The sequence below is a fragment of the Eschrichtius robustus genome, chromosome 1 (assembly GCF_028021215.1).
Source record: "Eschrichtius robustus isolate mEscRob2 chromosome 1, mEscRob2.pri, whole genome shotgun sequence".
Lineage (NCBI taxonomy): Eukaryota > Metazoa > Chordata > Mammalia > Artiodactyla > Eschrichtiidae > Eschrichtius > Eschrichtius robustus.
Genome location: NC_090824.1, coordinates 180209553 through 180232802, shown reverse-complemented (window position 1 = coordinate 180232802; position 23250 = coordinate 180209553). Strand labels below are relative to the sequence as shown.

Below are 23250 nucleotides of genomic sequence, written 5' to 3'. Positions count from 1 at the left end.
GAATGTCACTGATAATCAGACAACTATTTATTGTTAGAATTATGTTTAGATGCAAGTAATTTAAGAGCAGGCAGAATGGCTGGAACAGCCCAGGGTGGCTAGTATGGCAGGTACAGTGGGCAAGAAATGCCTTGAGCAACCCAGATCTTCTCATTTTTTTCCTCAGTCACACGCAATCTTTGTCCTCATATTGGCAAGATAGCTGCTGCTTCTCCATACTTAGGTGCAAGAGCCAGGCCAGAAGAAAAAGGAAAGGGGGAAATCCAGAATGAATGTCACCTGCAGAAGGGAAGCAAAAACTTTTCCTTAAACCATCAGCTAGAATTATGTCACATGCTACCAGCAGCTGCAAGGGGGCCTGGGAAGCAAGTATTTTTTTACTTGAAACATTCTTGCTGAAAAGATATGGGGTTCACTTAGTAAGGAAGATGTGGGAATATTGCATAGGCAACTAGCAAAGTTTGTTGGAGAGTGCAGATATGAAATGTCATGTGTGCCTAAGACCCTGAAATTTAAAAATATGAATAATGTCCTGTGTTATGTAAGAGGTACTAACACATTGTTTGTAAGAGAACAAGTTGGTATACTTTTTTTGATGGGCAGTGTGATATTCTTTATCAAAATTAAAGGTTGTGTTTCATCTGGCCCATCAGTACCAGATGGGCTGTAGAAATGCTCTCCCTGCATATGTGCAGAAAGATCTTCGCTGTAGCGTTGTTTACATAATATCAAACCACTAGAAATTATCTGTCAGTGGGAGAAAGGCTCATACATCATGGTATATCCATACAGTGCAGTACAGTACAGGCAGCCAGTAAAAATAATAAGCTTGATTTATGTACATAGACCTGGAAAACAGCCATGAAATATAAAATCGCAGAACATTATGCGTAGTATGGTTCTACTGCCTGCCCTCCAATACATATGTATGTGTTTTTGTATGTGTTCTTGTGCATGTGTGTATGTGTGTGGTATGATTATATCTGTTTTGGCCTATGCTGAAGAGAAAGACTTTATTGAAAAACACTAAAAACAGTTAACATTGGGAAGTGGGTTTGGGAAGGGAGAATGTAGGAAGAGATTTCACTTTTCTTTATATACATCTGTATTGCTTGAATAGTTTACAAGCCTGTAATAACTGTTCAGTTAGGAAATGAAGTATTGTATAATGTGATTTTTTTGGATGCTTGAAGCACATACTTTTATATTTTAACCATTCTGGATGAAACTGCATAACATCTTGTTTTGCCATTTTATGCATATAGTATACTAAGTATTTTTTCTTAGTCACTCAAGGCCTAATGAGATAGTCAGGGCTGCTTAAATATACTCAAAATAGATTTAGATTAAATGATTTTTTTTTTTTTTAAGATTTATTTTATTGATTAATTGATTGATTGATTGATTGCTATGTTGGGTCTTCGTTTCTGTGCTAGGGCTTTCTCCAGTTGCGGCAAGCGGGGGCCACTCTTCATCACGGTGCGCGGGCCTCTCAGTATCGTGGCCTCTCTTGTTGCGGAGCACAGGCTCCAGACGCGCAAGCTCAGTAGTTGTGGCTCACGGGCTCAGTTGCTCCGCGGCATGTGGGATCCTCCCAGACCAGGGCTCGAACCCGTGTCCCCCGCACTAGCAGGCAGACTCTCAACCACTGCGCCACCAGGGAAGCCCGTAGATTAAATGATTTTTAACGCGTCCTTATAAATTTTTAAACTTTGACTTCTTAGGCAGGCCGTACTTTTTGTGTATTATCAGTGTATCTGCCTCTAACAGTTCTTCCTATTTCTAATTTCTGCTGTAATCTTCTTCGACTTGGGAATGAAGCAACCAGCAACCTGGTTTAATTGTGTCTAAAAATAGTTCTGAATAAAAACAGGATAAATTAGTTCTGAATGAAGGTTTTGAGAGACTTTGTGGGTAAAGTACATGAACTTTAGCTTACTGCTATTTGAACATCTTTTTTTTTTTTTTTTTTTTACTGTTTAGAGCTCTTTTTTTCTTCTTTGTTTACCTTTGTTCTCAGCTGTGTTTTAGTTGTTTGAGATGGCTTGATACATGAAGTTTGCTAAACCTAGGGATGTTTAAAAAGATAACCCATCAGTGTCCCTCTTTTAGAGAAACTTATTACAGCAGTAAGGAAAGGAGATAGGGTGTTTTAGGACAGGGTTATATAGGAAAAAAGCCCCTGAGCATTTGCATTTTCTTTCTGTTCCTTAATGGTAAGATGATTCTTGTCTTTGTTGACAAGTTAATAATTAACCCCATGTAATACAGTGTGTAGTGCATACACATCAGGCTGGGGTTTGAATCCTGGCTCTGTCCTGTACTTAGCTAAGTGACCTTCCTGATCCTCAGTTTTCTTACATTTAAAAGCTTATTTTGCTTCATATTAGTACATAGTTTATATAAATGCCTAGCTGACACATTCATAGATTAAGTGGAGAAAATTTGTGTAATGTATCTGACCCACAGTATTCAAATAGTGACTGTTACTATGGAGGATAATGTGAAATTTGAGATTTGCATAATGTATTATATTTTTTTATAACAAAACATTTTATATTTTCCTTTTATTTTTATAGAATTATTATCCTTAGTGCGGAAAACTTGAACAACACATAACACACAAGGGGAAAATTTTTTTTAAAATCCTCTGTAATTTCCTTACTCAGGAAAGCTCTCTATTAATATTTTATAGGTCTGTCATTCAGTCTTTCTGCCATGTGCAAATACTACTTGCTTTATATCAATAGACTCAATGTTAAATCCTTCAAACAACCTTACATCGCATGGTGGTGTCTCATCTTCCCTTATTTGAAATGAGGCTGAGAGAGGTTAAGATCAAATTGCTGGTCAGTGGTGGAGCTGGTGTTCATGATCAGGAGTGAGAAGGGGCTCCCCTCCCCACCCAGTTGGAAGCAGTCATCTCTCTTCATAATCAGTTTGCAATAATCTGTGATTATAAGATGTTTGATTAAGATTTAGGTTGTACTTTGTATTGTTTAAGAAAGCAAAGTAGATTTGGGCTTAATGCATGGTATTTCCGTGTATTATTGTAGTATAATGTTACTTAGGTGATATGCATGTTTGTAGCTCCATAAACATTAAACTCTAATAATTGAGGTCAAAATGAGACTTTGTATTACTCCAGCGTGATCCTAACTCTCTAAGCTATAGAAAATCTGACTGTGGTGCTTGGAATACACTATGTGTTCACTTTGGATGTTGGATTCCTGAGTGGTGTGGAAAATGATCTTAAAGTTGCTGTTTTATTGTACTCAAAAAATGACTAAATCAGCCATATCCTTATTTTTATGATATTTTTGAAATTGTAATTTCCATGATCGTGTGTTTTTAAGATAAGAAGTTATTATTTGGGTCAGTAAATGTTGCCTTTAATTTAAACATCCTGGGGCTTCCCTGATGGTACAGTGGTTAAGAATCCACCTACTAATGCAGGGGACATGGGTTCGAGCCCTGGTCCGGGAAGATCCACATGCCACTGAGCAACTAAGCCCGTGCGCCACAACTACTGAGCCTACACTCTAGAGCCCGTGAGCTACAACTACTCAGCCCACGCGCTGCAACTACTGAAGCCCGTGTGCCTAGAGCCCGCGCTTTGCAACGAGAAGCCACCGCAATGAGAAGCCCGTGCACTGCAACAAAGAGTAGCCCCTGCTCACCGCAAGTAGAGAAAGCCCATGTGCAGAAACGAAGACCCAACACAGCCCCACAAAAAAAATTAATTAAAAAAAAAATCCTAAAGCATTTACAGATTTATTTATAATCTTCAGAAACTCCCTGAAAAACTAGTTTGTATATTGAATTATATATACTGCCTATACAGTACCTGTAGGTACACATACACATAAATCTGTTTTCTTCAGGAGACTTTATCCTTTGTTACACTGTCATACTTGGACCTTTAGTTTAGGGGGTTTGGCAGCCTCTTATTTCAGATATTTTAAAAATTGTACTGTCATGATTATAAGTATGTAATGAAGCTTGACTTCATGTTTTTTTGTATTGCTTTTTCATGATTTTTTTCAGAAGTAGGTTAAAAAAAATAATGTTAGTAGTTGACCTGAATATATCATCTAGACAGTTACAAAACATGTACCAATATTAAGCAAAATAAGCTGTGGTTAATTGTAGATATTACACTTTGAATTTAGACATAGTTAAAAAAGAATTCCAGAAGAAATTCACTGTATTTGCTCTGTATTTGTAGCTGAGGAGGGTAGATCTGTTTGAGTTCTTTAGATATTTATATATAACTTCAGTATGCGGTAACTTTGAACTTGATTAGGATTAAGTGGCTATAGTTTATATGAAGTTAATGAGATGAATTAGATGTGGTAATCTTAGAGGTGTGGAGCTGTTGAAGAGCTGGGTGTGTCTGGGGAAGAAGTACAGTGTGCCTTGATTATGGAGTCCGTGGATGGGCAGTGGTTTAAGGGGATGTGTTTGGAATTACACAACCACAGACAAGGACCAGACTGTCAAGGGTTGTTTCAGATACACTGGGATTTATCCTGTAGCTATCCAGTGTAGACATCCAGAAAGCATCAGGATAGGAGTTTAGCATCTAGGTAGTACAGGGTAGAGGGACATAGATAGAGGATTCATCATTTTGGGAAAGGATGTGATCACTCATGGGAGAACTTGATGACAGAGGGAGTGAAGACAAGGAGAGAGACCCAAGGGAACCCTGTTGGTAAAGGAGACCCTGAGATGATGGTGTTCCTCTGTACGTGGGCTCTACTGCTTATCCCTGTCGAAGAGGAATTTAGGCGGGGGGGGGGGGTGGTGAGGGGGTGGCAGGGGAAGAGGGGAAGAAGAGTCTAGGGCTTCAGAGTGTTTTTGGTGGCTGATCTGACCTCTCCCCAAGAGGCTCTAGCCAGCTTTACACCCACTTTGCTTGTACCCGTGCAGCGGGATGTGGCTGGAGAATACACCACCTTTGAATAGTTGTACTTTAAAGTCCTGATCATGAGCTTTAGGTGGGCTTTTAATGCTGCCCGGCAGTCATACCATATTATTCCTACTTCATTCGTATCGGTGACTCTCTCAGTTCCCCTGCCTTTCTCAAACCTTCAACATCTGTTTCCCATATCAATTCTCAGCTGATTATCGTCTCCTTTTTTAACTGAGGAACTTGAAGCATATTGCTTCAGCGGACTAGCAGACTCACACTGTCAGTTACGTCCATCACATCAGCTGAGCACATGGACTCTGCCTGTTCCTGCTACACGGGAGCTATCTGCTCCCATGTAAAGCTAGCCCCCTCCTTGTGCACCAAGTTCTCTCTCCTCATGCACTCATAAACATTGCTCACTCAGCTCTCTGTTCTTTCTCTTGTCCCCAGTTTTCTTCCTCTAATGCATCATTCCCATCGTTATACCATGTGCTGTTATTTCTCTCATCATGTGAAACAATACTTCATTTGACTCTGCTCCTCTTGTCAGCAGCTGTTCCATTTCTCTCTTCCCTTTTGCAGTAAATCTCCTCCAAGGAGTTGTCTGTACTCAGTCTTCAATTTCTCCTCTTCCACTTTTCTTTTAAATTCACTGTAGTCAGACTTTCAGCCCCATGACTTCAATTTAACATTGGCAGAAAGTCAGTTTAAAATTTGCTTTTAAAATCATAAGTTTTATTTGAAGTGGAGTGTTATTCACAGCACTTTAATTTCCTTTGCTAAGTATAATATATTTAGAGAAATGTGTAGACTTTACCATCCATCCATAGTTGCTATGGTTATATCATAAAGAGGTCTTAAAAATGGTAACACATTTTAATTGCTGTTGTATCATATTGGGTATCATACTTGCTGGCTTTGTGCTATTGGGCTCCATATGTCTTTTTTGGTGATTGTTCCTTAATCTTTCCTACTACTAAGAAGTTGTCTAGTTTTGACCAAGCAGATGGTTTCAAGTTTCTCTCTAATATGTTGAATGAAGTTGTGAATGAATAACTGAGCTGAGTGAGCATGAAGACAGTTAGCATGCAGGAAGTTTAGTGTAGAAGGACAACAAAATATTCAGCAAAGTTAATCTGATGTATAATTAATGATATCCATAATTGATAATGAGTTACATGCTTTAGCTTTAGTAGTCTGTTAAAAGTTATTCTGAGGATATGGAGTTACACTAGAATTCTTTTAAAATTCTCTAATTATGATCCCCAAGGCCGCCTTCTTTCATGCAAGGATTATAAAAAATCTAGGTCTTCAGTTGGTTATACCTATGAAACTGAGAGCCAGATTAGTTTGCTCAAAAATACTGAATATGATCAATTTGTTGTTGTTTTTCAGTCTTTTATATAATTGTAACATATATAACAAGAGACATTCACCTGAGTGAGTAGTCTTGTGGACAGGTTATCAGTTATATCTGGCATAGTTGCCCAAATGCCATCACTTTATTTCCTGCACAAGGAAACATGGAAATCCAAGTTAGTCAGAGGAATGTTACTACAGGGAGAGATTTGAATTCAGGTGTTGTTATGCTTGGCAAGTTACTTATGACATACCTACCAAATGATCCCAATAGACCATACTTGGGAATTACTGGACATTGTCTTGTAACAGCATATTCTTTCCATTCAACAAATATAAATCCACGAATAAAATATGGTTGTAGACTAATGTGGTAGCGGGGGAAATGAAAAAAGCAAGGAATGATTGAAAAACAATATTCAGAAATTAGTGAGAAATTACATGTAGAGGGGTGAAAGAAAAAGAAATGTGAAAAATGACTCTAAGCTTTTGAACCTAGGGTCTGGCATGGTGATGCTATTGGTGGAAATAGGTAAATTAGGAAGCATTTCTTGAAAGAAAAAAAATGTTTCATTACTTAAAGTTAAGAGTATGTTTAATCGGCATGCTTCCTCTTGGTGTGAATGAATTCTCTGCGTAATGTGAATTGTATTACACCAACATAAAAGAATTTCTTTATCGTATTCCCACCCTAAAGGATATTACCGAACTTTACCAAACCTTTGGTTGCTATTGTATCCTCATATATTCCATTGTATACTCCCTGCCTGCCCCTCTCCATAGATGGTATTTCAGGAACTAGTCTTAAAACCATGTACAATTCTAATGTAGGTGGCAAAACTCTAACCCCATTGAAAACAGGAATTCAACATAAAGCAGCATTATTTCCTTATTTTGACAGAGATTATAATTAGCATCTTAGGACTTACGGTAGTATCTGTTCACAGTTCTGAGGTATACACTTAATAATGACTCACTATCCTGACTCACTTGTTCAAGTTCACTGTCATTCAGAAGCCCTTTTATTCTGCTGTTCTTTTTCTGGCTTTTATTTTTTTCCTGATGAATAGAATTATTGTAGTAAGTCTCACATTGCTGAATATAACCTTTGTTTTTTCTTAATTGGTGTGTATGTGCCACGCCTCTAGGCACATTCAAGCCTTTTGCTTACGATGGCTGGCATTTTGTTGTTTAGTCTTGGCAGGAAGTACGGTAGAGTGAGAGTTGGTAGAGTGTAAGAGCCGTGAGACAGCAAGCTCTGTGGTTAATAGGGTGAATGTTATAAATACTGTATCATTTACTTCAGTGAAAATATGCACCTATTGTTTGGGAATGTACTATAAATTTAGTTGTACCCAATTAAAGCCTGTTCCAGGAAGTACCATCAGGTCTCGTAAATATTTCTGCTCAACAATTGAGCTGGCCCACTTATTTCAAAGAATATTTGATCAAACAAAATTCCAGGGAAGTAATCTGAATAGTCCTTGAGTTTGTGATAGGAGCTGACCAATAGCTTAAGACTAGATGAATAGACCTAAACAATCCATTATAGAACTACTAACAGATGTTAACACACAGTTAGACGCCCAAGATTTGGAGACTGAGAGGCCTGGGTGTGATTTGTGGCACCACCACCTCATGGCTGTGTAATGGCCAGTGTCACCCTCGCTAAGTCTGCAGTGGTTCCTATGTCACTAGGGTTTTGATTAGGATTAAATTAGGAAGTTCTCGTTCATTCATTTAGTCATTCAGTAAGTTGAGTGAGCATCAGTTTGGTGTCAGGCACTGTATCACCACTGGTTTACAGTGGAAAATAAAATGACATGGACTGACCTCTGGGTCCAGTGGAGAAGACAGAAAGCAAACAAACAAACAAATAATTTACAGTTGTGGTACTTTCTGTCAAGGAAGATATCAAGGCACCATAAGAGAACCACTGAAGGAAGCTCTCCCTGAAGGGGTAGCTCTTAGGTTGACAAGGGAAGAGTGGCAGGAGTCAGCCAGTCAGCATGGAGAGGAGAGCTCCAGCTGGAGCGAACGGAGTATTCGATGGTCCTGACGCAAAAAACAGAGGTGGGGTGGTGGCGGTGTTACTAGGAACTGAAGGAAGGCCTGCGTGGGTTGCAGTATTGCTTGCAAATGGTGAAGAGTGGGATAAATAGCCGTGCCGGATTTGCGTGGTGCCTGGCCCAGGGGGCATGATTTGTGTCAGTTGCTATCATTGTTCTTATTATAATGATCCTTTACTTTATTTAGAGGTTACTTTATGGGCTGTCAGTTAAAGCCTTGAAGGAAGCTAATAACTTCCCAAGTAGATGCCGTGAAGTCAGTGCATTAAACTCGTGTATGCTGTTTAGAGAGGGCTCAGGCCCTCACTCAGAGCTTCTTGGTGATTATTTTTCATACTGTTCACATAAATTTAGTTAACTTGAGTTTTATAACAGCCTAGAAGTAACAAATTGGGGCATGAATTTAGAGGTTCTCCAAAAGACAGAAAGAAGTTACAGTGTAATAAAAATAAAATTTAAAGTGATTAGTGATGGTTAAAAATGTGAGATGATGAAATCTTTTTTTCAGATTTATTGAGGTATTGTTTCCATACAGTGTAATGAATCCATTTGGAGCATAGCTTAATGAATTTTCATAATTATATATAGTCACATAGCCAACCATATCCTGATATAGAAAAGTTCCATCAAGAATCCTAAAAATTCTTATTTTCTTGTGTTTCTCTGCCTTGGCCACCAGCCTCAAGCAGCCACTAATCTGCTTTCTGTCATTATAGTTTTGTGTTTTCTAGAATTTCATGTAAATGGAGTTGTACACTATGAAGTCTTTTGGTTTGACTTCCTTTTGTTCATGTTATTGCATGTATTAGTAACGTGTTCCTTTGTATCATTTTGTTGACTGAAAAAAATTGCACAACCTAAAAGTGGAGAACTACGTTTTATTCAGTGGACATACTGAGGACTTCAGCCTGGGAGACGGGCTCTCAGGTAGCTCTGAGGGACTCCTCCGAAGAGGTAAGTGAGGAGCCAGGATATGTAGGAGTTTTGAAGCAAACCAGGTAGTTGAACATCAAAAGATTTCTGCCAGTTAAAGAAAAAACAAGCACCTCAAGTTAATGAATTTAGCCAGTCTGGGCTTATTGAAGTCATTCCTTTGGTATGCACCTTAACTAGCTAGGGCCAGTGTCCTGTTTTTCTCCATCCTGAATTCCCTCAGGGTGCACAGTTGGGGGCTGCTGCAGTGGCCGATGGCTTGATGGCCGCAACATCCTTCATTTACTGATAAATCAGGACATTCTTTGCCGACAGTTTAGTAGTATTCCAAAGTAGAGATTAACCACAACTTGTTTATCCATTCACCAACTTATGGACATTTGGGTTGTTTCTCATCATTGGCTATTATGAATAACACTTGTATGAACATTCACATAAAAGTTTTTATGATTGTATGCTTTCATTTTGGGTAAATACCTTTTGGATAAATAACTAGGAATTGGATTACTGGGTCATATGGTAAAGTTCATGTTTAACTTTATAAGCTACTTCTACTTTTTTCTAATGGGGCTGTACCATTCTGTATTCTCACTAGCCCTGTGTGAGGGTTCTAGGTGCTCCACACCCTCTGCGAACTTGGTATTGTTCATCTTTTTAGCTTTAGCTGTGGTGGATCTCAGTGTGATTTTAACTTGCATTTCTCTGCTAACTAGTGATGTTGAGCATCTTTTTATATGCTTATTGGCCCTTCGAATATCTTCTATGTTAAGATATCTGCTTGGTATTTTAAGTGTCTGTTAAATCTTTTGCCCATTTAAAAAATGTGCTGTTTATCTTCTTATTTAGTTGTAAGAATTCTTTTTATATTCTGGGCACAAGCTCTTTGGCAGATATTTTACAAATATTTTCGCTATCTGTGGCTTGCATTTCATTTTCTTAACTATATTTCTTGAAGTTGAGTTTTTAGCTTTGATGCTCTCTTTTAATTTTAATGAGATCTATTTTATAAATATTTCTTTTATAGTTTGTGCTTATTTTAGTTAAAAGAAATCTTTGTTTAACCCAGTGTCACAAAGATTTTCTCCTGTGTTTTCTTCTAGAAGTCCCATAGTTTTTGCCATACATATAGATCTGTGATTTATTTCAAGTTAATTTTTGTGTACTGTTCGAGGTAAGGGACAAAGTTTATTAATTTCTCCCCATATAGTTACCTAGTTATTCCAGCACCATTTATTGAAAAGACTGTCTTTTCCCCATTGAATCATTTAGACTATGAGACTTTGCTATCATTTGTAACCATCTTCTTTCACCAAGAATTTAAGCTTGACAACAGTGCTTATTCAAATATAAATAAATCCATCTTGTATTCTTACTGGTAAGTATATACTTTAGGATGTTATAAGAACAATGAAGGGAACTGCTTTTCAGGGCTAATTCAAACTAATGAGGGGGTGTTTATTGGTAATGTAGAAGTGATGGTAACTTCTTAGAATCTGTCAAGTTCTAAGGAAGAAAGTTCAGTAACCAGTTAGTGATATATGATTATCTTTAGGAAAGTGATTTAGAAAAATATTAGTGTGAAGGTGGGCTTGCTTATATTCACAGACTCTAAAAGGAGACCTGAATCAATAAAAGAAAAATCTACAGTGGCTACTGATTCTAATGAGAAAGAAAAGATAAAGGAATTTACACAAAATGAAGTAGCTGCTTAAAGGTGCTCTTTGAGTTCAAGGGCTTGAATGAAAGGTAGAAGAAAAGATTTGTAACCAATAATGAATGAAAAGAGTAGTAGGTACTTACAAAACCAGTGTCAGGAAGGATGAAGCGCAAATGAATTGACATCTGTGAATAGTGTAGAGCATGTCAAAAACATCCTAAGAAGCATAATTTGGTACCTGAAGATCACTAATGACCAGATAGGCCTGCTGTTCAGGGCAGGTCATCTTGTGTAAACGTGAGAGAGACAGAGCATCTGAGTCCCAGACTCTTTTGCATCCAACTGCTTTTCTGTTTTGTCAAAGCAAAATTATCTTCAAACAGATAAGGGAATGGACAGAAATGAGACGTGATTGAAGCCCAATGTAGGTTAGAAGGTGGTAACACCCTTTAAGTCAGGTCTTTAGGATAAGTCGAGTAATACAGTCTTGGACGGTTTTGTAGTAATTGTGAATAGTCTTGTAAGGGTAATAAAACATGGAGAAAGTACCTGAAGAATGGACTCAGAGAGGAGCAAGGGGAGACTCTGGTAATTAGAAATGATTGAGTTTCATGATAATTTGAATCAGAATTCTAGCTTGATTTTATTAAATAATGGCTTATGAATGCATTTAAAAGGAAGCGATCTTTAGGAGCTTTTCTGGGTATAATAAGAATAAACTAATGCAACCTCCTTCTTTGTTGTTGTCACTGAATAGACCACCTAAGGAAATGTTAGAGATAGGTTTTATTTGGGTGTTAGAAAGGTATGTGATAAAGTCTTCTATGATGCCACCATAGACTAGAAGTAATTGGTCATGTAAGGATTTTATAATTGATTGGTGGATCAGGTTTAATTTATTTATATCAGAGTGAAGGTCTTTGCCAGTGTGTCCTAGGGTCTTAGCTTATTCAACAGCTTCTCGGTGGCTAGAATAAAAATTCAGTTATAATCATTGGATTTATGATGGAAGGAGGAGGGTACAGAGTTGACAGAGGTTATAAGATTATGAAATGGAGATTTACAAAGATCTTACAGGCTAGAATAGTGGACCAAAATGAAAAAAAGCTTGACTAAAAAAGATAAAACATCAACCTCTACATTGTGATTGAGACAGCTCCTAAGAGAAGGTTGAGAGATGTTACATATATGCTAAATGGGAGCGCATTACGTTGACTTGCCAGCCTGGTTTGGTTGCAGATCAAGGGCGGTAATAGAGCTGTTGTTCTCCTCACCTCAGACTTTTTCTGGGCTGTCATGTTGGATTTAGGTGTCACATCTCAAAGGGGACTTTAATAAAATGTCATGTGCGCAGTGTGAATATATCAGTGATTTGTATTTATAGGTTGTCATGTGGAAAAGCCCAATTTTGTTTAGAACTAAAAGGAAGACATTTCTAATAATAATTAGAACATTTTAAGATGGAAGGGGATGACTTGTGAGCTTGTGAGATTTCATCTCTGGAAGCATTGAAGGTCACTGCATTTAGTAACCACTTATTAAGAATGTTATAGAGGGAAGGTCATCATTTGGGGGAGGTTGAGCTGGATACACTTTGAGGTTCCCTTTAATCCCTTTAACTTTTCTTTTTAATTTTAATTTTTACTTAGGTACCTACACAATCAATTTTATCAATCTTGTCTTAAAGACTTCATTCATAATGAGTGTCTTATGTTTATATGGCATTTAAAAGTTCTGGAATGCTTTTATGAGCCTGATTAAATGGGATGTTTGCAAGAATTCTACAGGTTGGACAGGAGATTTTTACAATTTTTAGGCAGCTGTATCTTAATTTAGAATATGGCTTCTGGATTCTCGACAGTCTGGGCTCTGGCACTTGGCTGTGAGACCTTTGGAAATTTCTGAATGCCTTTGTTTTCCTCATCTGTAATTTGGTGCTAATGATAGTGACTACACCATAGGGTTGTTTGAGTTTACATATGATCATTGCTTGAGAATATATGCCTAGAACATTATGCTCTGCTTAGAGCAGTACCTGACACGTTGTAGACGTTTAGTAAATGTTAGCTAAGCGCTTGTTCTTATCACCGTGTATCTCTTGTACAGGTAAGGAGACTGAAGCTCACACAGGTTGTGGCCCAAGTTTACATCAATAATAAGTGGTAGAGCAGTTATTAAGAATTCTGTTGAATTGGATTTAAAAAATGGAGTAAAATTACTGGTATATGGACTAATTTGTGAAACAATATTGATTTCACTTTAATTTATTAAGACTTTTGTGAAATTATTGACTGTAGATTTTAGGAAAGCTAGGGTTTTTGTGGGTGTTTACGTATATACACGCATTCCAGACATAATTCAGTAGGAAGGCCTTTTCTAAAGCATATTATAAATAAAGATAACCACATTTCCCACAAGATTTATGGTGCTTGATAGGGTTTGAAAAGAAGTAGGCAATTAACTTTGGTTTCTGTTGGCTTTCTAGTGCCCAGCAGTTTGAGCTTCTGATTTCTAGATGTGGTTAGATTTCTCAAGGAACGTAAGTCAAACTGAAGGCATCTCCTAGAAGAAAAATCCAAATCGGCTCTCATTTATAATATTGAAGTAAACAGAAGAATGATCTCACCAAAACTCTGTTCTATCTTTAGATAAGCACCTCTTAGAATTATTTCATTAAATGCTATGTAGTTTTCTGGTCAAGTTAGAAACAGTTTAAGTTGTGTAGTAACGATGTTGTTCTCTGTAGAGGGTGTGATGTGCTCTAAGAAGGATTGTTACTTTTGCCCTGCTTCCTTGCTGGGGAACACATCTCATAGGGTAAGGATACTTTTATTCATTTACAGGGTTGTAAACATCTTGAGGGCAGATACTGTGTTTCAATATTCTATGTTTCTCAGTACTTGCAAAGAGCTTTGCACATAGTGAGTCTGTGAAGTTGTCAAAGCATTGATGGCTTTATTGGAAACCAAAGAGCCCATTAAATTGGTTGTATTAAAAATGGTCAGTTAAAGTAACTTGCCATTCACAGTGATCTATTGCCATTCACAACAGATTACAAATGTAATCTATTTGTCAGCAAGTTTATTAAAGTTATGTTCTTGAAAAGGACTACAGTTGGCAAGATCAGTGTCATAAGGAAGATATGAGTTTTAATGAAAAAAATACCCTCTAAAGGGCTTTAAAGGCATTTCAAAAACATTATAGACGCAAGTGTATAATGTTTTGTGGAAGAGAATTTTTCCACGGACGGGGGATGGGGAGCGGCAGGTGTACGACATCCATTACAAAACCACCCAGATTTGTCAGCAATAAAAATCCCCTCTGGTACGTAAACTGATAGGAAAGTTGTAGTGTGAGTTGCTGAGGCAGATTCTCCTGTCAGTTTTGTTATTTGGCTTGTGCTTACTTTTAAAGTATTTGAACCAGCCCTTAATAGCATAAAATGTAATGTATTATCCTTTGTTTAATTTTTGCAGTTCTCAGTAAAGCGCTGATCCTTTTGCAGATTATTGTGGTAGAGGGCCTAGTTTTCTAGTCATATACCGAGAAAATAGAACATAGACCCTTAATCTCCTCTTCCTGCGCTGACACAGGCCCCCTGCCTGCATGGGCTGCTGGAGGTGAAAGTATTCATTGGTTTTCGTTTGGTCACAGGAGAGAAGTTGTTTTGCATTTGACAGTAGTTTCTATCTCTTTGAATTTCTGTTCTTCCTTTCCTTCCTTTAGAGCAGTAAAGACAACTGGAAGGTGAATCCGTTCCATCAGGAAAAGCTGCGGTGGCCTTGCACTTGAGAGGTCTCTGGAGACTAAAATAAGGGACCATCTGCTTGTGCAGAAGCAGCTGTGTTGAAGTAGTAGTAAATCTTCAACCTTTTCCTGAGGAAGGATTTTTCTCCTATTAATTATCTTTACAGTTGTTAAAACTTTCATGTGTTATGTTTTGATAAGGTGGCACATGTACATGGTAAACAATTCAAGGTGTACTGAAGGTTATCCCGTGCAAGATGTGTCCTTTCCACTCATCTCCCCCAGGACAACCGTTGTTAACTTTGTGTATTTATGTACATCCCTGACCCCAGTAGTGTGTTATACACACTGTTCTGAACCTTGCCTTTTTTCCCCCTCTATTTATAGTATATCTTGGAGATGAATCCGAATCAAATCAGTACAGAATATTGCTTCATGATTTTTAACAGCTGAATTGATGGACATTTATGTCGTTTCCAATCTTTTTTGCTACATTGTGAAGTTGGTCATGCTTATTTACTCATAAAAGAGGAATTTGGTTTACTGTTATAAATGCATTCTGTAATTTCAGATAGTTTACTCAATGAGTAGGTAATAGTGCTTTCTAAGAAATACTTTCCACAATGAGAAGGATGGCAGGTCTTTTATGTAAAATGTATTTTTATAGTCAGTCTCCTGGAGTATGTGAAAATTGGCATAACTCATCAAGTACAGTATCCTGGAAGAGACTTTGTCCCATTTAATGACTTCTTAAAAGAGTTTTATTCTTCGGCTGCTGTGTAAAAAAAATGATTTAGAACCTAATTGAACCTGTGTATAAGTTTTTGAGGTAAATTGAGGGTGAGGCATTGGAGTGGGAATGGGATTTATAGATTACTGTCAAGAAACCTTAAATGTAAATTTTCAGGATCTCCAGACAAGGTGTTACCTGGAGCCTAATGGCAGCCCTTTTCCCTTTTCTCTCATCAGTCAGTTGCATTTAAGACTATTGTTTTGTTTTTGTCTTTAAATCTTGAATGTAATGGTGCAAGTTTCTTTTGGAAATCTATACGCTACTACTGCTATTTTTCTCAAGCATGTTATATTCATTATTAGGAAGTTAATGAATGCATTATATAGGCACTTCATAATATTAAAGGAAAATATATTTGGATGTGTGATTAGACTTGTTTTTAAAATTTGTGTTTTGAGCAGAATTTACATCATTAATAAAAGACTTATAATTACCATTCTCTTAGTCATTCAATTCTGAATGACCCAGGTAGTAATGAATGAATACCTCGGTAATAATGATATGTTAATGTATCAGAAGATGAGTTGTTGGTAAGTTTATTTCATTTTATTTATGGCCTCAAACTAATTTTTAATCCCCAAATCTTTTCCTTTGCTTATTTTCCTGTGTACACTTAACTTTTGCACCAAGAGATTACCTTCTGTTCCAGTGGATGGGTGGGATATTATGAAAAGAGAAGGAGAAGGAAAAATGATAAAAGTTTAAAGACCTGTCTTTCCTGCCCAACATGACTGTAGCCATAGGAGCTATTGAAATAGCTGTACTGTCACCATGGACTCCAGCTTTTTATTAGAACGTCACGGCTTTCTCCACTTGTCCAATTGGTGAGTTTCCACCATTCTTTTAAGACCTGGGTCAGATGTTGCCTTGTAGGTAAAGTCTTTTCCTGACTTTGCTTTTTTCCTATTGGCTTCTCTGTAGCATTTAAAAAAGATATCTATTGAGGGGCATTTATCACATTATTTACAGTTGATTATTTTTCTGACTCAGAAAACTGTGATTTTTCAAAATAAATAAATTTATTTATTTATTTATGGCTGGGTTGGGTCTTCGTTGCTGTGCGCAGGCTTTCTGTAGCTGCGGCGAGCAGGGGCTACTCTTTGTTGCGGTGCGCGGCCTTCTCACTGCGGGGGCTTCTCACTGCGGTGGCTTCTCTTGTTGCGGAGCACGGGCTCTAGGTGCGTGGGCTTCAGTAGTTGTGGCATGCGGGCTTCAGTAGCTGTGGCTCGAGGGCTCTAGAGCGCAGGCTCAGTAGTTGTGGCCCACGGGCTTAGTTGCTCCGCGGCATGTGGGATCTTCCCAGACCAGGGCTCGAACCTGTGTCCCCTGCATTGGCAGGCAGATTCTTAACTACTGCGCCACCAGGGAAGTCCTAAAAACTGTGATATTTTTGAAGAATTATGTTTTATCCATATGTATTCACAGTGCAATGGCAATAAATTATGCTCAGTAGTTTTTGAATTAATACATATTGGAAGACTTAATCCACCTCATTTTTCCAAGGGAAAGCTGGTATTTATATTCTTAATCTGACCTTCATTCACTTACATGATTGATTATTAGATATTTCAAATGGAATTTTTAGGTATCCATAGAGATAGAGCAGAGTCATTTTGATGACTGTAGATGACTTTCTGCAAAAATTGTTTCATAGCTTTTCATCTAAAACCTCATAAGAAAACTGAGGAGCAAGTCTGTTTTCCAGTCAGCATACTCTTTTATTAAAAAGCTTAAAATGTATTTGGAAAATTTAAAAAAAATTTTTTTCTAACATATATCAATATTATATCTTTAAATTTTTTATGAAAGCATATTTTATAATAAAAGTAGTATATGCCTATTACTGATCATTCAAAAAATACAAAAGTGCAAAGAAGAAAATAAAATTATTCATATTTCTTCTTTTCAGAGGTTAAAATGTTACCATTTTGGTGCATTTCATTTCAGTCTTTTTTTCTGTTCATGGTGGTTTTGTTTGTTTGTTTGTTGATGATTGATGATTTGGTGCTTGGTGTTGGGATAACCGTAGGCTTCCGATGGCACACTTCTGGTGAGATCCATCATTTAAGACCTCTGTGGGTCACCTCTAGAGGGGCTCATGCTGTGCTACTGTAGCAGGCCCCTCAATTCAGAAGTACTTCCAAAATATTGCCAGGTTGTTTTCTTTTTGAAGCCATTCAGTTTTTTGTTTTGCTCAGTTTTTCTTCACCCCCCTCCCCCCCGCCCCATTTGATTTGGTGTGTTGGTGACGGTGCATAGGGACAGGCGCCGGCCGGGCAGTGGGGCTCTCTCTGCGGCAGGTGACCAGCTCTCTCACACACGGGCTGGTTCACACTCACACCTCAGGGACCTGCCGGTGGTTATACGCCGTGGCCTTTAGGATAACTTGCTCCAGTATTGAAACTGAAATGTTAAAAACTGACGAATGCCAAGGATGAGCTGGGGCAAATCCTAGACAGCAAATCCTGGGGAACCTCGTCTTCAAAGAGTAGACAGAAGGGAAGGAATTCACACAAAATATTGAGAAAAAGTAGCAAGGGAGGAAGGAGAAAAACCGAGGGCAAGGTGTGCAATGTAGGCAGAGTTTCAAGACCAGGGAAATATTTTGCGTTGTTCAGTACAGCTGAGCTGTCACAGGAACTATCCCCTCCTCTTTCAGGCCTTCCCTGACTCACTCAGCCAGCCTCGATTGCTCTCTCTGTTTTGCGCTCACAGCACATGGCGTGTCCTTCTCCTGCAGCCTTTGTCGCCATGTGGCATGAGTCCCCCGCTGCTCGCCAGGCTCCCCGACCGGCTCGTTCTGTACCACGGTCCTGGGCACCTGGCTGGCCCTCCATCAACGCTGCTGAGTAAACACATGGCTACATATACTGTGCCTGCTTTCCCAATTTTTCAAATTTTGTCCAAGGGTAAAGCTAAGGAAACTTTATTACCTACTCTGCTGGTAACCAACAAAATGCCCAAAATGCCAAAAATGTGTATATGTCCATGCCACTCTCTCACCCTGTCACATGGACATATATACCCTACCAAATGTAAAATAGCTAGTGGGAAGCAGCTGCACAGCACAGGGAGATCAGCTCGGTGCTTTGTGACCACCTAGAGGGGTGGGATAGGGAGGGTGGGAGGGAGGGAGAGGCAAGAGGGAAGAGATATGGGAACATATGTATATGTATAACTGATTCACTTTGTTATAAAGCAGAAACTAACACACCATTGTAAAGCAATTATACTCCAATAAAGATGTTAAAAGAAAAATGCCAAAAATGCAGATGATTTGTTTCTTGGTCTTAGATGGATATTTATTGAAGATAGGGTAATATTAGTGTGCTACTGTGCTGATTTTTCTCTAACTCAGCTTGAAAATGCTTTTACTTATATTTTGGTATTTGTATAAGTCAAGAGTTAAGAATTTGTGAAGGTGTTTGATCTTTCTTTAAGTTATGCACATTTATGTTCCAAGTTGATATTCAGATTGGATTGATAGAATGCTTTTAGTAAGTGGATGTTTTGTGAAGCATCTGTGCCACCGTTGAAACAATGATGTGAGAAATTCACTGCCCATTCCTTTAGCTTTGGTGAACAATGTCTATTTTGTTTTATTAAGGTGTCTTTGTCAGGGAAATACTGAAATCTTTGTACAATGTTTATATGCTACAAATTGCCAGTAGGAGATGTGTTGGGAATATTATTTTTTAAAGTTTGATATACTTTAGAGCTAATGAATCTTTACTCGGAAGAACATTATGTGTTGTATATAGAAAAAATGAAGATGTGGTTGAAAGGGTTTGTAAAAAAGAAAAAAAGTGTAGGATTGGATTATAGTGAATAGACAGTATGAATGAAAAACCATGTAAGATGCGATTGGTGCGGAGCCCCTGCTTTCTTGTTTCTTGCCCAGGGTCTGGCAGTTGGTAACTAGTAAAGCATTAAAAAAAAAAAAAAAAAAAAAAAAAGCTTAATTGTATAATTGTATCTAGTTGTATATGAAAACAATAGTTAGCTGCCTCAATTTAAACTTTAGAAAAATTTGCTTCCTTGTTTATAATAATCAGATACTGTGAAAATGCATTTTATATCCTTAAAACTCTATGGCAGCTTTATGGAATCAGTGGAGTGAAAGCTTGGAAGCTTGGGTATCTGAAAGTGTACAGGAATAAGTAACTTTGGAAAGTAGTCATTTTCAGATGTAGGAAGACTTTTCTTTTTATTGGAGTAGGATATTCACTGTGGAAACACAAAAACAGTAGTTTCGAGCACACTGGAGTCACCTAACCCACTTCCTGGTGACTGTGCACCAGTTTCTAGGTAGTGTAGACCTTATTAGTTTAGACACACACACACATACACACACGCACACACACATTCTCTCTCTCTCTCTCTCTCTCTCTCTCTCTCTAGCATAGTGGGCAGGTGGACACAGATTTTGGAGCCTTTCAGATGTGGGTTTGAGTTGAGCTCTGACGGTAATTTAGCCTTGGACAAGTTGCTTGACCTCTACGTTTCATTTTTGTCATCTGCAAAATGTAAATGATAATAGGGTTGTTTGAATATTAAATGAGATTTTCTGTACACCTAGCACAGTGCCTAATGGGTATTAAAAGCTCAGCAAACAAGTGTGCACTGTTAACAGGCAGACTAAACTGTTCTTCCTTCCTGAGTGATCTTCATTTTCTCCACAGCTTTTCTGGCCTCTTTTCTCTTCAGAAACACCTTGGCTTCCTATTGACTGGAGGGTATTTCCTTGGCCTCTTGCCCTTGTTTAATGCTACTTTGATGATACCTGTTGACAGATCCTCTTGATAAACCTTTGTTCATTTGCTTGCCATTTTATTTATTCAAAGACCATGTGGAGTGATTAAGAGCGCTCTGAAGCCTTATTGTCTTGGTCTGAATGCCAGTTCTGCAACTTCAAAGCTGTGTGATCCTTGCAAGTTCATTAACCTAACAATTTTCTTGTCTCTTAAATGAATGATAATGATACCTACCTCGTAGTTTAGATGTGAAGACATTAAATGAAATAATATACATAAGACTTTTAGATTGTGCAGATTAAGTGCTAGCTATTACTTATGAGCCTGGCTCTTTGTTGGTACTTAATGCATCTAGACTCCTGATCAATGACTACCCTGTATGTATAGCAGTTTTGATGTTTGTTGTGTAAAATAAATCTTACCTGTATAGGTCAGCCTAACACAACATTGTTAGCACAGTAACAGTAGCCATATAAAGAATACATATCATATTAAGCACACATACACATGAGATATGTATAGATCATGTTCTTAGGATTTGTTAGGTGAGGTGTGTTGTATGTTGTGAGAGTTAGTGGTGTTGTGTCAGAGTTTAGAGCTCTGTCTCTTTTTTAAAAAAAAATAGATTTATTTATTTATTTATTTATTGGCTGTGTTGGGTCTTCATAGCCGTGCGTGGGCTTTCTCTGGTTGCGGCGAGCGGGGGCTACTCTTCGTTGCAGTGCGAGCGCTTCTCATTGCGGTGGCTTCTCTTGTTGTGGAACACAGGCTCTAGGCGTGCGGGCTTCAGTAGTTGTGGCATGCAAGCTTCAGTAGCTGTGGCTCGCGGGCTCTAGAGCGCAGGCTCAATAGTTGTGGCGCAGGGGCTTAGTTGCTCCAAGGCATGTGGGATCTTCCCGGATCAAGGCTCGAACCCATGTCCTCTGCGTTGGCAGGTGGATTCTTAACCACTGCGCCACCAGGGAAGCCCTGTCTCTCTTTTTTAATGATTGAATGAATGACAGCTTCAGTGTGATATGAGCACTTACATTTATTGTATCCCACATTGCTGGCTTTTGATGGCCTTATGTTCCAATTTGAACCTAAGGGCCATTTGGGGACCAAATACTTGCATAGCTCATACTTTTGTTTATGTATTAATGCAGTTCTTCCTGTTTGCTACTCAGTTGTTCTAGGTAATACTTAGTGCTTGTTTTCATGTGTCATTTTGGGCACAATTTGTTTTTTGCATATTTGCATTTTTGATTTAAAGAGTAGAAAAGTTACCTTTGGGTTGAGAATAAGGCTTGCCAAACTATCTGTGGAATTAGTTATTTGCTATTAGGGTGAGCAGTCTGTGAATTCTCTTTGTCTTATATCTGGTCTACAAGAATTTGCTGTAATTGCATCATTTGTTATTAATACCCATTGGGCTGAATTCAACACAAAGTTTTTTTGTAATTAATAAAGCTGTACATGCTTACAATTCCAAATGAGCTGAAAGAGTTGTGAAAGTTAAGGAAATGAAGTGGATTCAACAGAATTCTTTCTGTAATCATAGAAATTAATGGTGAAGACATTTGATTTAGTATCTACTAAAAGCATAAAGTATTTTAGTAAAGTTAACTTCAGTATCCATTTGTTGATTATCCTGTCAGTTTTTTTTGCCTGTTTCTTGATCATTTCCTGTTACTATCCTAAAGTATTGATACACCACTTAAAATGTAGTAGAGGAGGTTATGATCACAAAGAATATTTTATATAAATGGTTCTTGGATTCTACACAACACCACTGGTCTCCATTTTGCACAAATAAATGACAATTTAGTGTGATAAGATTGTAAGGCTGCTGGAACCCAGAAAACACAACTGTTAAAATTCATAGGAATCACAAATAGATTTGTTTCTAAGAAGAGAAATGTAAGGACTAGCAGAGGTGAGAAGAAATAGAAAAAGATCACTCACTTATACTTCAACAAATAGTGTGGCGGTTAGAAACAGGGCTTTGAAGTCAGACAGCCGGACTCTGCTCTGCCACTTTCTTCCTGTAGGACCTGAATCACTTCGCCTCTCCGAACATCACGCTCCCTGTGTGTAAACTAGGGAGGGTCATAAAACTAACAGAGTAGGTTACTGTGAGGATTATGTGAGTTTATGCATAGTAAATGCATAGTAAATGTCTGGTACATATTAAACCTGCACTAAGCAGGTTATAAAGTATCCACAAGCAAGGAGTTGTTACACACCAGTCTTGTGTCATCTATTACTACAATCATGCTCTCATGCTGCTGGAAAAACTGCTAAGGTGTAGTCTTGAGTTTGCCAGCAATTGTAGGCGGGTTGAAGTGAGTAAAATGACTCATATGCTTGTCTTGGTTCTAGGTATCTGTTGTTGGCAATTTTGTCATTCAACCCTGCTGCCAAATGTGGAAATTAAACTCACATTCAACAAGTAATAATTATGTTTCTCATTAGTAGTAATGGTATTTAAACATTGTTACATCACTTCATATCCTTTTTCTCTGTGAATCATCTTACACATAAACGTTGGAGTTACTAGTCTGATTTTGGGAGTTCTAGGGAACCAGTAGTAATGCTCTTTCTTTTTGAGAAGTAAGACAGGAGAGATTGACAGATGGAGAGCAAAATCTTTTGGCTGATTGGAGGGCACGACGTTAGATCTGAAGTGGAAAGGGCTTTATTAGCCTCTCTTGACTTAGATTTACCCACCGGGTGACTAGCACAGCCAAGCAACCCCAAGCCTCCCATCAGGGCAGGTGCTTTCCTGCATAGAGAGGATATCAGAAGGGTTGTGCCCAGGGACAGGGTCGCTGGGTGAGAAAGCAAGGAGCTCGGCCAAGCCCATCCCCGACTCGACTCCTTCTGCTCCCGAGAGAGGAGTGAGGGGAGAGTGGGAGGGAGTTGCGAGTGTTTCTCTAGCTGAAGGCCCTCCACGTGGGCTTGAAGCATGATGGGGGCACACGGAGCTGAGTGAGCCGGAGCTTCCGGTAAAGGAAGTGAGACAGTGATGGTCTGTGAGGAGG

The 23250-nt window shown here is 38.4% G+C and overlaps 1 protein-coding gene across 1 annotated transcript in view; it reads left to right on the top strand.

Moving 5' to 3' along the window:
* The window catches only part of USP6NL (USP6 N-terminal like), a 144626-nt gene that overhangs the window by 48355 nt on the left and 73021 nt on the right, over nt 1-23250 (top strand). The gene's annotated exons all lie outside the window — the stretch shown is intronic.